Consider the following 15414-nt stretch of genomic DNA (forward strand, 5'->3'; position numbering starts at 1 on the left):
CCGACAGTCGTGTGGGTGGCCAATATGGCTGCCCATCTATGAGCGGCTGCTTGTCTTTGGGGAAAGCGGGTTAAGCCCGCTCTCCCTGCAATTTGCCCCAAAGCCCTTCTCACTGATTGTGAGAAGAACTTCAACCTGTTCACCTATTTTCAGTTAGCAGCTCCAACTCATAAAATTATTGTGTGAGAGTTTTAGAAGATAAAACTGGCCATGAAAGAGTTGAAATGTATATGGAAACAGAGCTTTGGATCAGATGGACCTTGCCTAATGAGTAGAATAAAGACACAGACACAGACAGACAGACACACACACACATACACACTTACTTGTTGCTATCTGATGCATTTGGACAATCCATATTGTCCCTCAACAAGTGCTGAAAACATGGGGGAGGGGGAACCTTTGCAGAGGGGGAACATAGTGCCAGTGGGGGAGGGGGAACCTTTGCAGACCTCCCCCCACAGCCTTTAGGAAGCCCCCGGAAAGGGCTACTGTACAGGTAATTAAAAAAAATTAATATAATATAATATAAGTCACTGTACACATATTCAAATTGACACTATGTACAGAGAATCAGGGCTTGTGAATACTGAGCTGAAGCTTATGAGCTAGGATTGTATTCATTTGCTCTTACTTTGCTTCTTGTGATCAGTGAGTTAAATGTGATGTCTTAATAATATGGATATTAATGGAGTTTGTCTTTGAATCAGTGTGAAATCCTTAGTATTAAGGCCACTGGGAGTTTCTTTCTCTCATTTTAACTGTCTTTCTGAAATACTAGAATATATTCCAAGCAGTGACACAGTTTACTCTGCATATCCTTTAATTATTTTCAGAGTATCTGGGAAAAGTCAAATTTTCCATTTATTTTTAAAATGTATGTAATAGTGATGCTACAATGCATAGTAGAGAATTAGACAGGAACTTCTGTTTAGTTTGCCAAGTACACCTCCACATAGTATTTGGGTATTTCATGAGCCCTAGCATACTGAAATTTGTCATTTTCCAGCATTTTTTGGTCTGGCTACATCCACTGCTAAATAGTTTTTGAAATATTATTATTATTATTATTATTACATTTATATCCCACTCTTCCTCCAAGGAGCCCAGAGCGGTGTACTACATACTTGAGTTTCTTTTTCACAACAACCCTGTGAAATAGGTTAGGCTGAAAGAGAAGTGACTGGCCCAGAGTCACCCAGCTAGTTTCATGGCTGAATGGAGATTTGAACCCGGGTCTCCCCGGTCCTAGTCCAGCACTCTAACCACTACACCATGCTGGCTCTCTCTTTTAAAATATTAAAAGATTAACGAGCTTGACTTATATTTTTCAGCTGATATTATGGTAAAGTTATCTGAAAGATAGGTGTCAGATGTTTGGACAGGGGGCGCAATTTCAGTGCTTGCCCAAGGCACTATTTTCCCTAGATACGTCTCTGCACTTGCTTGCTGAACAGCCATTTACAATATTTCTGTTAGCTGGTTATAGCATACAGTATATGAGTATGCAAATAGTTGTGAGAGGAGGTGAGGTATTGGTCTACTATCTCCTACTTTGGATAGCTTTAGTGTGTTTTCTCCCACTGTAATTCCTAGAGGGAAATGGTATTTTGGGGCTTTTTCCCAAGTAAAAAGTCAGACAATCCAAAACAGTCTTCCCTTTCCTCTCGGCTTTCCAATGGTCCCTTTCACACTGCACCAAATTAGGCTACAAAGTCTTGCAAAATGTGTGTATTCAACATCACAATGCTTTACAAAGTCCATAAAATATTCCACAAATCTTGCATCAAATACAGTATTGCAGAGCAAGACCAAGTACCACTAGGTCAAATTTAGACTTACAAATCACAAGTCTGCTTTCACTAGAGTAATAAAAAAAACATTAGTTATGCGCCTAGTATATAATTACCTAGATAGACATTTTATCTTTCAGTTAATTGATTTTTCCATATTTGTGCTTAATGCTTTGTTTAACACAGCTTTCCCAATGAATATATTGATCTGCTATTCTGAAACACTGAGGACCAGTAAGTACAGCCACTTATATGCATATTTAATTGTACATGAAAGAGGCCTACCGATTATGTAAGCAATATAACATGGTGAGGGAACCTGCATCAACTTCTGAGAGCAAAGATTTCTCTTTCTGGAAAATTACTTCTCTTATGGAAGTTGATTGACTGTGTGTGTATATATGTCTGTTCCCTCTGGTTACCCTGCTTGTGAAGGCAGACCACTCTCTTGAGCTGTTCAATGCTGCTTTAAAAATTTTTTTTAACTGCTCTGCTTTGTTGCTGTTGTTTTATTACTGTTTTTATGTTTATGCTGATTTTTTAAATTTTAATGTTCCTGGCTCACATCCTGACCAGTGCTGTGGAGGTGCTGCATGTAAGCACAGCGTTTGCACAGGAAGTCACGGGTTGGGGGAGCACAACCCTCAGGAACAATATTTAAACAAGTGGATAGGGTGTCTGGAGGAAGGCAAGAGACACAAATGTCAGTCCCCCTCCACACCCAGTCCGCTGCACAAAGAGGCCTTCAGCACAAGGACACGGAAGGCTTCTTGCAGACCCACAGCCCTACATCCATCTCTGAGAAGCTGTGGAACATGTTAGCGGAAATGTTTAGGATCAGGATATCAGACAGGTAAAACATAACCAGACTCAAACAAGCCACAGATTATCAACAAGCAGTTTAATCAGGAAAATTATCTCTTTGAAGCAAACTACACGTCCAACTCTTCAAGTATTTTTTCAGCTTTAAGGATTGCACCTCAGGGCACAAGCCTGGGCAGTGGAGCCCTGCACACTCTCTGGAGGGTGGCCCCCTGCCACCCAGCACTCCTGACACCGAGTCCCTGTCAGCGGCAGCCAGCCACAACTCACACTTGGCTGGGGACAGGGAGGACTCACGTCCCCATCCCTGGCTAAGCACAATGGGGATGGAGAGAAGCTGAGTGCATATTGTGGTTGGCTGTTGCCACTGGCTGGACAAGACTTGGCATTGGGTGGATTTGGAGGTGTGTGATTGGCAGGGGCTCCTCAAGGGATGGGTGTGTATGTATGTATGTATGTATGTATGTATGTATGTATGTATGTATGTATTTCCTTCCCTCCCTCCCTTCCCCCTTCCCTCCCTCCGTGTTCTCTCTCCCTCCCTCTCTCTTATATTTCCCCCTCTCTTCCCTCTTCCCTCCCTTCCACCCCCTATACCCCCTCTCTTCCCCTCCCCTCCCTCCCTCCTCTTTGTTTTATTTTCTCTCCCATCTTTCTTTCATCTGCCCATAACCCTCCTTCATGTATGTATGCTTGGCAGGAAAGTTGCCCTACCAAAAAACCCAAAAGCCTTTATACCTCCAGTGCCTCCATAAGACATTGGGTCCAGACTCTGGAATAGCCTAGGTTCACCACTGAGTACATTATAAACTGAGAAGTGAGAATACAAGAAAATGATAATTTGGTTATATGGTGAATCCTCTGGATATTATTAGCAGTTCCCAAACTACTTATTCCAGAAGTGAGGTCTTGCTAAGTATTTCCCACTAAGGCTAATGGACCAGCACCGACTGAAGTATTAGACACTGGGAACAAAGTTTATTCTAGTTAGAACATAAGAACAGCCCTGCTGAATCAGGCCCAAGGCCTATCTAGTCCAGCATCTGGTTTAACATCCTGGCCCACCAGATACCTCTGAGAAGCTCACAGGCAATTGCTGAGGGCATGCCCTCTCTCCTGCTGTTGCTTCCCTGCAATTGGTATTTAGAGGCATCTTTCATCTGAGGCTTAAGTTGGCAAACAGCCACCAAGGAGTACCCATTGATAGACCTGTCTAAAAAGCCCCTTTTAAAGCCACCCAAGTTAATGGCCACATCCCGTGGCAGAGAATTCCATAGATTAATTATGCACTGTGTGGAAAAAGTACTTCCTTTTGTCAGTCCTAAATTTCCCAGCTTTCAGTTTCATGAGATGACCCCCGGTCCTAGTGTTGTGAGAGGGGAAGAAAAAAATTCTCTCTATCCACTCTCTCAACACCATGCATCATTTTATACACCTCTATCATGTATCTCCATAGGTGAGACTTTTCCAAACTAAAAAGCCCCAGATGCTGTAGCATTGCCTCATAGGAGTGGGACAACATCCCTCCTGGGTTGTGTGCAAACCTGGTGGCCAACTACGTCTGACCTCTATGATTGCCAACAAGGGTTTTGCCACCAAGTACTAAGACATCTTTTGTGAAGGGATCAAATACTTATTTCCCTCACTACAATGCAAATCCATCCCTGACTTTTGGGCACTGGGCTTTTGAGGGTTTGTTTGTTGTTATTCTGTCTCTCACAGCTACAATAAACCTACCATTCCAATTATAGCCTGGTCATTTCTGTGTCAGAGGGCAAACGGACAAAATCAGCAGGGGATCAAATACTTATTTCCCTCACTGTAGATGTGGAAGCATGATGATTCCTGGGAGTACAGAGCCCCATGTTCAAGCCACTCAGAGATAGCTACGTCAGCCACCGAGAGAAGCCACTGAGAGGAGAGTTAGTCTTGTGACAGCAAGCATGACTTGTCCCCTTAGCTAAGCAGGGTCCACCCTGGTTGCATATGAATGGGAGACTTGGTGTGTGAGCACTGTAAGATATTCCCCTCAGGGGATGGAGCCGTTCTGGGAATGAGCAGAAGGTTCCAAGTTCCCTCCCTGGCTTCTCCAAGATAGGACACAGAGAGATTCCTGCCTGCAACCTTGAAGAAGCTGTTGCAAGTCTGTGAAGACAATACTGAGCTAGATGGACCTATGCTCTGACTCAGTATATGGCAGCTTCATATGTTCTTCCTGTGCATATCTCCACACTGGTGGATGGGTTGGCAGGGCCCAGTGTTTGACTGTGGCTTTGTGGTGGTCACAAAGCAGTTGCCCGAGTGTCCATCCCCGCAGCTCTCCTGTGTGGCGCATCCTCCCTTGCTCCCCTTAATCTGCCACTCTGCACAAACCACGGGCTTGTGCCCTGCTGCCGTTGTTGACCATCCATGAGTAACAGCTGGCCCTGCCACAGCACTTCCTTGCCCAGTTTGTTCTAGTTCCCCACAGACGGTTCTTCTCATTAGCGATATTTAGGGAGCGTACATCCACCCTGCCTTCCCGCCCCTTGCTTGTTAAAAAATAGAACCTTGCTGCTCTGAAATCTGTTCAGGGGTCTGCCTTCATACCCCTCAAATGGTCCCCCCGCCCAGCAACTGGCATGGAGTGGACCTTTCCAGCCATTATAAATTCCTGGGCAGGGACCATCGTTCCAGTGTATGTAGATGAGCTACTGCAGGGCACCCTGGATGCAGGTAGAATGCATTTCCAGCCATCCCTGCCAAGCTGCAGGGCGGTGCTGGGCAGAGAAACCTGTGCATATGTGCTGTGAGGCAACCTGGTTGCCAGGTGAGTGGTTGTGATCCTGATGTCTGACACCCCCCAAGACTGGGAAAGGTGTTGATGGGGTACCCTTCCCAGGGCTTGCAGGGACATAGTATCCCGCCTGTGTGCCACCACGGCCTGTCACTCTCATGAGAGATCAGTCCTGGTCTGTAAAGGCAGGCACTATATGGAGGCCACACAAGCATCACATGAGAGTTCTGGTCACTTCCCTCAATGGTTCTTCTCATGAGTATGAGTTAGGGAACAAACACCCCCCTTCGGAAGGGGCTGGGCTCCTCTTCCCCACTCTTTTTTGTTGTTGTTAAAAAACAGAATGGACCCCCCCAGAAACCTCCCAACCCTCCTCCCCTGTTTGGACCTGAAAGGATCCGGAAGGCATCCAGTTGCCCCCATGCCCTATCCCTGGCAAGTGCACGGTGCAGCTGGAGGGATGAATCAAGCCATGAACCTTTCTGACCATTCAGGACTCCTGGCTCCCAGACCACACTGTTGCCATATGCAGACCTGCAGGTGCAGAGGTGAACAGGAGAAGGGAGCCCCACCCGCTCTCTGGACAGTGTTGCAGTGGGTGGTTGCTGCTCCAGGGGGCTGGAAAGGGTACACACATGCACAAGGACATTCGTGTAGAAAGGGGACACGGTGTCACGGCAGCTTGCCCGTGGTTCCCAAGACTAGGACTGTGTTCCTTGGAATAGCAGTCCCCCTGGCCATGAGCCAGAAACTATCCTCACTCTGTTCAGAGCACTCATGGCCTGACGTGCTCGTGAGTGAGGTGTTAGGTGGAGAAGGGGGAGTGTTTTGCTGTCTGGCATCATGGCAGATTTGCCAGGCCAGCTGATTTCTCTCCTCTACACTCTGATGATCCCTCTCATGAGATGTCTGGGGGTATCCCCTTGGCCTGTCACTCTCATGCCTGGACACTGAGCCCTGGGTTGGGCGGAGGTTTCCTTGAAGAAAGATCTCAGCTGACCCAAGGCTCTCCTCAATTACCTGTAGGGATGTGCAAACCAGTTTGAATTTGAACCAGCCAGCATTGCAGTGTATTTAGATGTGGAGTAGAGAGCCCCATGTTCAAGCAACCCAGAGACGTCTGTGTTCACCACCAGGGCCAGCGGATAGTGTGCACATTTTCACATTGGTTGGTGGGTTGTCAAGGTGCAGGGTCTGACAGTGGCTTGGCAGCGGTCCCCAAGACCAGGAAAGCATATGTCCGAGTGCCTGTCCCTGCAAATTTCCTGCATGGAGCATCCTCCCTTGCTCCCCCTATTCTGCCACTCTCGTGAGAGAGCATCCCGTGGGATAATGGGCCAATATTGCATTCTAGTCCAGGCACAGCACACCCTCGTACTGTCTGCATCGGTACTGAACAGTTGGTTCCGCTCATGAGTTAGATTTAGGAAGCAAACATCCCCCCTGGAAGGGGCTGGGGCCCCCTTCTCCACCCTCTCTGTGTGAAGAATAATACTTGGCAACTGCAGCTTCCCTTCTTGGGCCTGCCTTGGGGCTCCTCCCAGCGCCATGATGGGGTGCTTGTGCTTGTGAACAACTGCGCCTGTTGCCCCCAGGAGGCTGAGCAACTTGACAGGTTTGGCCAGTCCAGGATGGGGTATGTTGGCTTCCATGTAGCCTGGCAACTCCATAGCCGCTTGGCTAGCAGAAGGGGCAGGGCTGGTTTTCTGAGCAGCTGCCAGCAAGAAGTGCCAAAAACCTGGAGCAGCCACGTCCTTGGGTGGGTCTGTACTGCCACCTCTATGATTGGAATTATGAACTGGGCACTTAACTGTGGTTAGGGACATGTCAGGGCTCAGGTGTAAGGCTTCCATGGCATAACCTCAGTTATCGGCGGTGAACCATGGGGAAAATCTCAGGTTCAAATTGGAGTTAGTCAGGGCAGAGTTATCTTTTTAGGCTTGACTGGAGTTTTCTTTCTTCGGGCAAACTGCAGTTACAAACACAGTTGGCTTTAACTGCAGTTAAAATGTACATCCGAACTGGGCCTACGTCAACCAGATCACCTTTATCTACATGCCTGGTGACAATCCCAAAGAACTCCAAAAGGTTAGTCAGGCAAGACTTGCCCTTGTAGAAGCCATGCTGGTTCTCCTTCAACAAGGCCTGTTCTTCTATATGCTTAACAATTTTGTCCTTAATTTACCAGGCACATCCATTGACCCAGCACAGAAGCGAAACTAAACAGCCTGTAGTTTTCCAGATTCCCCCTGGATCCTTTTTTGAAAACTGGTGTTACATTAGCTACTTTCTAGTTCTCTGGTACAGAGCCTGATTGTCAGGACAAGTTATATTTTTGCTAGGAGATCAGCAATTTCACATTTGAGTTACTTCAGAATTCTTGGGTGGGTGCCATCTGGCCGTGTAAGTAAGTATGTATGTTTTACTAAGTATTGGTGTATGACCGCAATAAAGGACTGACTGGCTGTGGCGATCTGTTAATTTTTCGTTTTTCAAGACAGAACATCCTCTTTCATCACCGCAAATTGGCCAAGTTCTTCAGCATCTGAGCCTGAGAAGCTCAGTTCTGCAGAGGGTATATGGTCAGTATTGTCCGCTGTGAAGACAGATGCAAAGAACTCATTCAACTTCTCTGCAATCTGCTTATCCTCCATAATAATCTCTTCCATGCCCTCATCATCTAAGGGTCCAGCCTCCTCCCTGGAAGGTTTTCTGCTTCTGATATGTTTAAAGAAGTTTTTGTTATTCCCCTTGACACTTCTAGCAATATGCTGCTCCTCAAACTCTCTCTTTGAATCCTTTATTGTCTCCTTGTATTTCCTTTGCCAGAGTTTATGTTCTTTTCAATCTTCATTTGGGCAGGGCTTCTATTTCCTGAAGGAAGTCTTCTTTCCTTTTATTGCTCCCCTGACTATTTTTTAGCCCTATTGACATCCTCCTGAACTTGGTGGTACCTTTCCTCCCTCTTGGTGTAGAAGTTACAACTGAGTTTCTATTATTGTGGTTTTAAATAAGTCCCATGCTTTCTGGAGTGATTTGACCCTCCTGACTTTCCCTTTCAGCTTCCTTTTTACCAGTCCCCTCATTTTTGAGGTTTCCTCTTCTGAAGTTGTATTAAAGTAGTCAGTAACACTTTGTTGAATATTATCCCTGAGGCTAGTTCAGCTACTCTGGAGTACATGCCTTGAGAACTTTGACAATTAAGCATACATTAACTGATTTTTAAAGCACCTTTAAGCCTAAATGTGCATTAAGTTTTTTTTTTTCAATATACTGCAGTATACTTCAAGCCCAGTTTAATGTTTTGCTGCTACTATTTATTTATATAAGGATCACTGTGAATTTTTGAGACCTACTTCATCACAATTTAGCTAGTGCACTTAAATCTGATTCATGTGAGTGGCAAGAAATAAAGACTCTGTTTTCAGAAATTTGCTGCATTCATAAATTTTCATCAGCTTTCCATATTTTATATCCTCTGTTCATTTTAAAATAGCAGATGTTAGGTACTAGTTGATGACCAGAGGTTGAAGTAAATTGCCTGAAAGGACTAAAATAAGTTAGTAATAAAATAGGGATCCAGCAACATGATTTGTAGGTTAAAATAGCACTAGTTTTCTTCATCTAACTGTTTCAGAGACTGATTTTCCTGTTGCCACACTCCATTCCATTGCATGGTCAATACAGAAGAGTCAGTGCATTAAATACATTAATCATATTAGAATAACAAAGGATGCAATTCAACAAGCAAGAAAAACTGCTGTATAGTCTTCCTTTATTTTCATGGGACTTATGCAGAAACTGCCCACAAGCCCATCAGAAGTAAAAGGAGTAGTGCGTGCTGGATTGACCCCAGGATTCTCAGCTTCTTGCATTTGCATTGCCTGATGTGTGTGCACTTGTATTATATGTGCATGGATAAGAGCTAGACACCATGGCCCACATGATAGGCAGGGCCTCTGGGGTTGTGCAAGAGTACAGTTGTGTAACAACTTAAAACAGTGGGCCCACAGCTGCACAGCACTACTTCCACTGAAAACAATGTAAGCAGTTTAAATAGTAAGCATGCACTATTTAAGTAGTTGTGCATTTGCAGTCCTGCGCAACAACACCAGGGCTGGTCCCCATGTGCTCACCAGCGCTTGTCAACCAGGAACACCAGCATTGCCTTGTGTATCATACAGGCCAATAACTGAGCATGTTGGCCAAAATGTTTTTGAAAAGTCATCTCAAGGGATGACTAAACTTTGCTTAGATCCTTGATTATTTCCATGATCCCATTACTGGTTAGACTTTGGTGGGACCATCTCCTCCCACTCCCTCCTCTGACCATGACAGCTAACAGTCCTTGCAGCTCTAGGTTGCCTTCTCTGAACCTATCAAACACCTTGAGCTATCAGATCCCATAAATCAAGAGCCAACTCTGGACCCACTGCTTTAGCCTGATGATGTTTGCATGGAGTACAATTAGACGGTTTGCTCCAAACCAGTAATGGAAAAACACACACCCCAGCCTCCTAAAGTTATTCCTCTGTTGTAGGCTGGCTGAGTGTGGAGGGTGATTCACTTTTCTTCATCTCACCTCCATACACCCAAAGGGAACAAAGAACTACTCTTAAAGAATGTCATAGAAACATGAGCCAACCTATAATGTAATTGGTGCTTTCTATAATGAATGCAGGGAATTCTGATTCTCATATATAGATATCAAAGTTTTATGGATTTCCCCAGCTGGTGTATATAATATGTGAAAACTTTAACACATCTGCCTTCTTATGTGTCCTCCTTCCCTCTTCACTTTTGCATTTATTTAGTACTAACAATGCAATAGGAACTGGGCAGGACACAGAAGTGTGACAGCCCTTATTGAAAGGATAAGAGTGGGGACACAGGTCAGTGATCATGAGTTCAGGGATGGGATAAAAAGTGGCATTAAAGAGCACTAACTAATTGCTATCAGGCATTCTTGCCTTATTGTCTAGATCTGGGAATCCCAACTTTGGAATCCCAGATGTTGTTGGACCAACTCATAGGAACATAGGAAGCTACCTTACACTGCGTCAGACCATTGGTCCATCTATCTCAGTATTGTCTACCTATACTGGCAGTGGCTTCAAGGTTGTAGGCAGGAGTCTCTCTCAGCCCTGTCTTGAAGATGCCCATGCTAGGGAGCTTGGAACCTTCTGCATTCAAACATGATGCAGGTGCTCTTCCCAGAGCAGCACAATATCTTACAGTGTTCACACATGTCTCCCATTCAAATGCAAACCAGGGCAGAACCTACTTAGCAAAGGGGACAATTCATGCTTGCTACCACAAACCAGCTGTCCTCCCTGCCATCATCTCCAACCACAAAGGCCAAAAGGGATGATGGGAGTTGTAGTCTAACAACATCTGGGGACCCCACATTGGGAACCTATAGTCTAGATCCCACTTCCGCAGCCCATGCACTGCTTTGTATCAAGCTCAATATGTGACCCAGTCAAAAATGAATGCTATCAAGTCGCATGGATTTTAATGAGACAATTACTTAAGTCTTACTCACTGAAATAAAGTAGGCTTCAAAAAATGCTTCACTTTGGCTAAATTGTTTCCTCATTATGACCACCTTTTCTCTCTCTTCTTCAACAGATGTTTTTAAGTGAGACGTCAATGGGAGGAATTGAGAATACTGAATAGGATATCGTCCTTCATATACACGTTGCCCCCTGAACTATGATAGAAACAAGGCCACAAAACATGAGACCTCTGTTGTAGACAAAAATGTAGATATTTATATTTTAGAGAATGGTTCATCTTTAGTAACTATAAAAAGGACAATTCACTTGGCCCCTATGAAGGATTCCAGTTGTCTTGTCAATTCCATAGCCTGCTTTATCCTTTTTCTGAGTTTCAGTGGTAACACCTACATCACATCAAACCTGTGATGTGGACATGCATTCCATAAATCAATGATGACTATTCCTATTCTAAACTGCAACTCTGCTGCTTTAGCTTCTGTTTACTATTGCATGTTCAAGTCGGGCAGCTTTAGAGCATTTATCATTAGGGAGAGGCTAGACAGCGGGAGCTGGTTAATGCTTTCTAATTACCAAACTATTAATCAAATGTAAAAGTAATCCATGCTCTTCTGAGTAAACAAGAAAGCATTATTAGACCTTTTAAACAACTGCTACCTTGTGTAAAAATAGATTATCAACATTTTCAAAGTCCTGTAGTCATTAAAACTGCCACATAGCCTGAGGACTGTGCTGCATTTGGGATGGCAAAATAGAGTTCAATGTCAGCTTTACAATACCAGACTGAATGAATTTCAATGGGAAGAAAGCGCGTCAATGTCTCAGCTTTGTCACAGATTTAGCCTGAGGAACTAGCTGTTCATCATCCTTTAAATAATTGTGGTCACCAGCCTGCCACTTCAAATACTTAATGCTTCCATGACTGGCTGAGACAGCTAATTAGCTAAACGACAGAATAAATCTCTGGTTAATAGAAGATAGCTGGTTGCTGTATCATCCATGTTGCTACACGTACTACAAAGCAAGGGGAAGAACTAGCCAAAGTTAAGCACCTTCAAATCTATTGATTTCAATAGGAGATCCTTAAGCACGTTCTTAACTCTCCCACTGAAATCGATGTTTGAAAATGTTTCACTTTGCCTGGATTGTGCACTAAGCTAAAGTAATGAGGACTTTTTACAGCATCTGCAGATAATGCTTATCTTTGAACATTTGTTCATATGTAACAGTCTGGGGGTAGAGTCCATTTCAGTTTCTGTGAACACTCCATACTGTAAAGCCTCTTAGTATAACAAACACTTTTTTCCTACATGGACACTACAGAGATGGGAGAAAAAGCATGCCATTTGCATGCATTCCACTGTTCATGTGTGCGTTCCACTGCATGTATATGTGACAAAAAGCTAGGGATGTGCTGAAATGCAATTTGGCATCCAAATTGCTTGTACATCCCTTTAAAAATGAGGGCCTACACAGCCCCTTTAAAGCAGAGGACAGCTGGTCCATACCTGCTCCTTCTCAGATTGCTGCCATTGCTGTAATCCCAACCCTATCCCCAGCTATGCCGGCAGGGTGTCTTCCAGCTGCCCCCCCCCATGACCCTAGCATGCATATAGCCTCTGCGCATATGCAGTGGCCATTTGTGTGGTCAGCTTGGCTGCTTAAGCCCAAGTTTGGCTGCTCATGAGAACAGCCAGTAGTTTAGGTGGCATACCAGCTGTCAAAAACCATGCACATTTGTGTACAAACAGAAGCACGTGGCTTTGGAATGACATCATGGTGCATGTTAGCGTTGCGCAGGGTGAGGTCGCCCCATGTGACACTGGCATACACATGGCCTCCATGCAGGCACGGCGGCCATATGCGTAGTCAGCACTGACCATGCAAATGGCTGCTGTGCATGCATGGAGGCCATGTGTATGCGGAGGCAGCTGGGGGAGAGTGCTGCGAGCGTGCACTGATAGCTGGAGAGAGTGCCACAAGTTCAACAGTGGTAGTAAGTGGAAGAGGAGTAGGCTCTCCTCCACTTTAATGGGCTGTGTAAGCCCTCATTTTAAAAGGGATGTGCCCATGATTCAGATGCCAATTCGCATTTCAAGCACATTTCTGCAAAAAAGCTACTATTGATTGTACAGAATAGACATTCATGCAGTTGCTACACATGTTGAAATATATGGAATGTGGGTATGTTCTGGTATGGACCTACTGAGGGATATTGCAGGTTACATTGATACAGATTGTGGGGGAGGGGAAATACAACAAATAATACTTTCAAGATTTAGGAAGTTAGATCCTTACACCCAAAATTTTGAAATGTGCATAAATGTACTAAATTCAGGGCAATATAATGTAAATATAATGTAATGTACATAAAGGTGATTTTCTTACTGTCTATAGCAATGAATGTGCCTTCATTTTGATTAAGAGGAACAATTATACAACAAGATGTTAATCTCACCTGTGTAAACAAAACAGATAATCAAAATTAATGTCCAGGCAGAATGTTATCACGAAGTATTGCTTTACTATTTTGATCTTGAATACCTTATAGCCCTTTTCAGCTGTAAAAAAGAACACCCATTAAACGAATGTGAGTACAGCATCTTGAGAACACACCCTGAAGACCTGCCCCAGTGCTGATGCGCTCAGAAGGCCCACCCACCCACTGTCCATGCTTACAGCTTTTGTCTGAAGAGACAAACACGATAACTGTGAACAAATTGTTTCTGTGATTGGAAGGCTGGGGTGACATTGGCCAGGCCACAGTCTCCTAGAGCTTCCGTTAGTAACATAGGGATGATCCTAGTGAAAGTGATCTGCCTGACAAAGTTGAAGGAATCATGGACACAGTCTAGGCCTGTATTTGCATTTTACAGCCAAACTCGAGGCAGCCCAGATTAGATTACAAATCTGAATATGCTCCCCAAACAAGTTGTGAGGTGCCCTCTGTCCCAGAGCAAGGTCTACGGGCACACGATACAGCTCCCTGCTGGACTGAAGCGGGTCTTGACGTGTTCAGTGCCTCGATGTGAAACCCATGTATGCCACTTTGGAGATGAGCTGCCACTCAGTGGTAGAGCATGCAGATGGTCCCAGGTTCAATCCCTAGCATCTCCACAGGTAGGGCTTGGAAAGACTCCTTGGAAAAGCTGCTGCCAGTCAGTGTAGGCAATACTGAGCTCGATGGACCCATGGTCTGTCTCGGTGTAAGGCAGCTTCCTATGTTCCTTTGTAGACTCCAGTTCCCTTTCCTACATGTCTTGCTGTCATTGCATGCGTATCCAGTACAAAAACGTTGAAACTGAACAGAAGTGTCTTTCTAATTTTTAAGAGGACTTGTACACCAGAAAAACAGAGCTCTGTCAATAAGTGATGTCTAATCATTTCTTTCAAATTACACCACTGGAGGGCTGGTCTGTATTATGTCATTGCCACCAGAAGCGATCTCTACAGAATGATCTATGTTATTTATATAAGTGAAATTTATATTTATAATAATTTCTCTTAAAAAATGAAGGCAAACTTGAAACTATCAGATCATTAAGATGCCCCATAGCAAGCAGAAGCAGGTAAAGGCATAAAGAAAAGGGACAGCAATGCAGTGGAGTGGGTTCCTTAAATTTGTAAATACAAATGTGATTAAAATACATATGTGATTAAGATAAACCTGAATACATATTGAGGCTGTAGTGGTTTAGATGACATACGAGCATTAAAGAAGGGGGAAACACCTATCATGGTAGCATGCTGTAAAAGAGATCCCACTTGGGAATATTTTAATGAAGTTCCTGTACCTGTGGGTAAGACAAACAAGTGTGCAAAATGCAAACAGTGCAACAACAAAATGCAAGGCCCGGCTGCCTGAATGAAAGCATTATGAGAAGTATGTACCTATTATAATGTGTACCTACCTTTCAAAAAATGAAATCTACAGTTTGTGTATATGTATATGTAGAATATGTATTAAGGGTATATTAGACAACAAGAATTTACTTTTTACTAGAAAATGATGATTATTAAATAGAATCTTCTTGTGATTTAAATCATTAAAATTGAGTCCTTCTGTGAAATGATTTAAATCATGATTTAAATTGATTTGATTTAAATCATATCAGCCCTGCTTGCAGCTATTTTATACAGTTTCCAAATAAAGCCTTAATGAACTCATGGGGGCTTTCTCCCAAGTAACTGTTGTGTGCATAGGATTGCAACCTAAGGATATATCCCAGAAATGTTTATATTGAGAGGGGGAAAGCCTTGCTTTAAAAAAAAGTTAGCATGTGTGTATTTGGGAGAAAAAAGGAAACTAGTGGGCTATGGTGGAAACGTCACATCATCAGAACTTGTGCTAATATAATGCTTTCTCTGGCTAAGTTTTACAATTGAAAGTGGCACACTTGGCTCCAAGGATCTCTCGTGGGACCCCATAATTGCACAAACTGTGACTTTGCAAAAGCTCAGAGAGCTGAGGTCTATTCTGGGAGGCCCCAAGTGGTGGGGCTTT

The 15414-nt window shown here is 44.0% G+C and overlaps 1 long non-coding RNA gene across 5 annotated transcripts in view; it reads left to right on the plus strand.

The window, feature by feature from the left end:
• The window catches only part of LOC128352464 (uncharacterized), an 80478-nt gene extending 67176 nt beyond the window's left edge, over window positions 1-13302 (plus strand). For 2 of the 5 annotated variants that reach the window (XR_008320430.1, XR_008320426.1), the window contains 3 exons: window positions 1980-2027; window positions 7889-7973; window positions 11023-13302. This is a non-coding gene — a long non-coding RNA (uncharacterized LOC128352464). The remainder of the gene's footprint in view (window positions 1-1979; window positions 2028-7888; window positions 7974-11022) is intronic. The other 3 variants (XR_008320427.1, XR_008320429.1, XR_008320428.1) reach the window with 2 other exon arrangements.
• The last annotated feature ends 2112 nt before the right edge of the window (window positions 13303-15414 follow it).

Source organism: Hemicordylus capensis, chromosome 3 (genome assembly GCF_027244095.1).
Source record: "Hemicordylus capensis ecotype Gifberg chromosome 3, rHemCap1.1.pri, whole genome shotgun sequence".
In the NCBI taxonomy this organism is placed as follows: Eukaryota; Metazoa; Chordata; class Lepidosauria; order Squamata; family Cordylidae; genus Hemicordylus; species Hemicordylus capensis.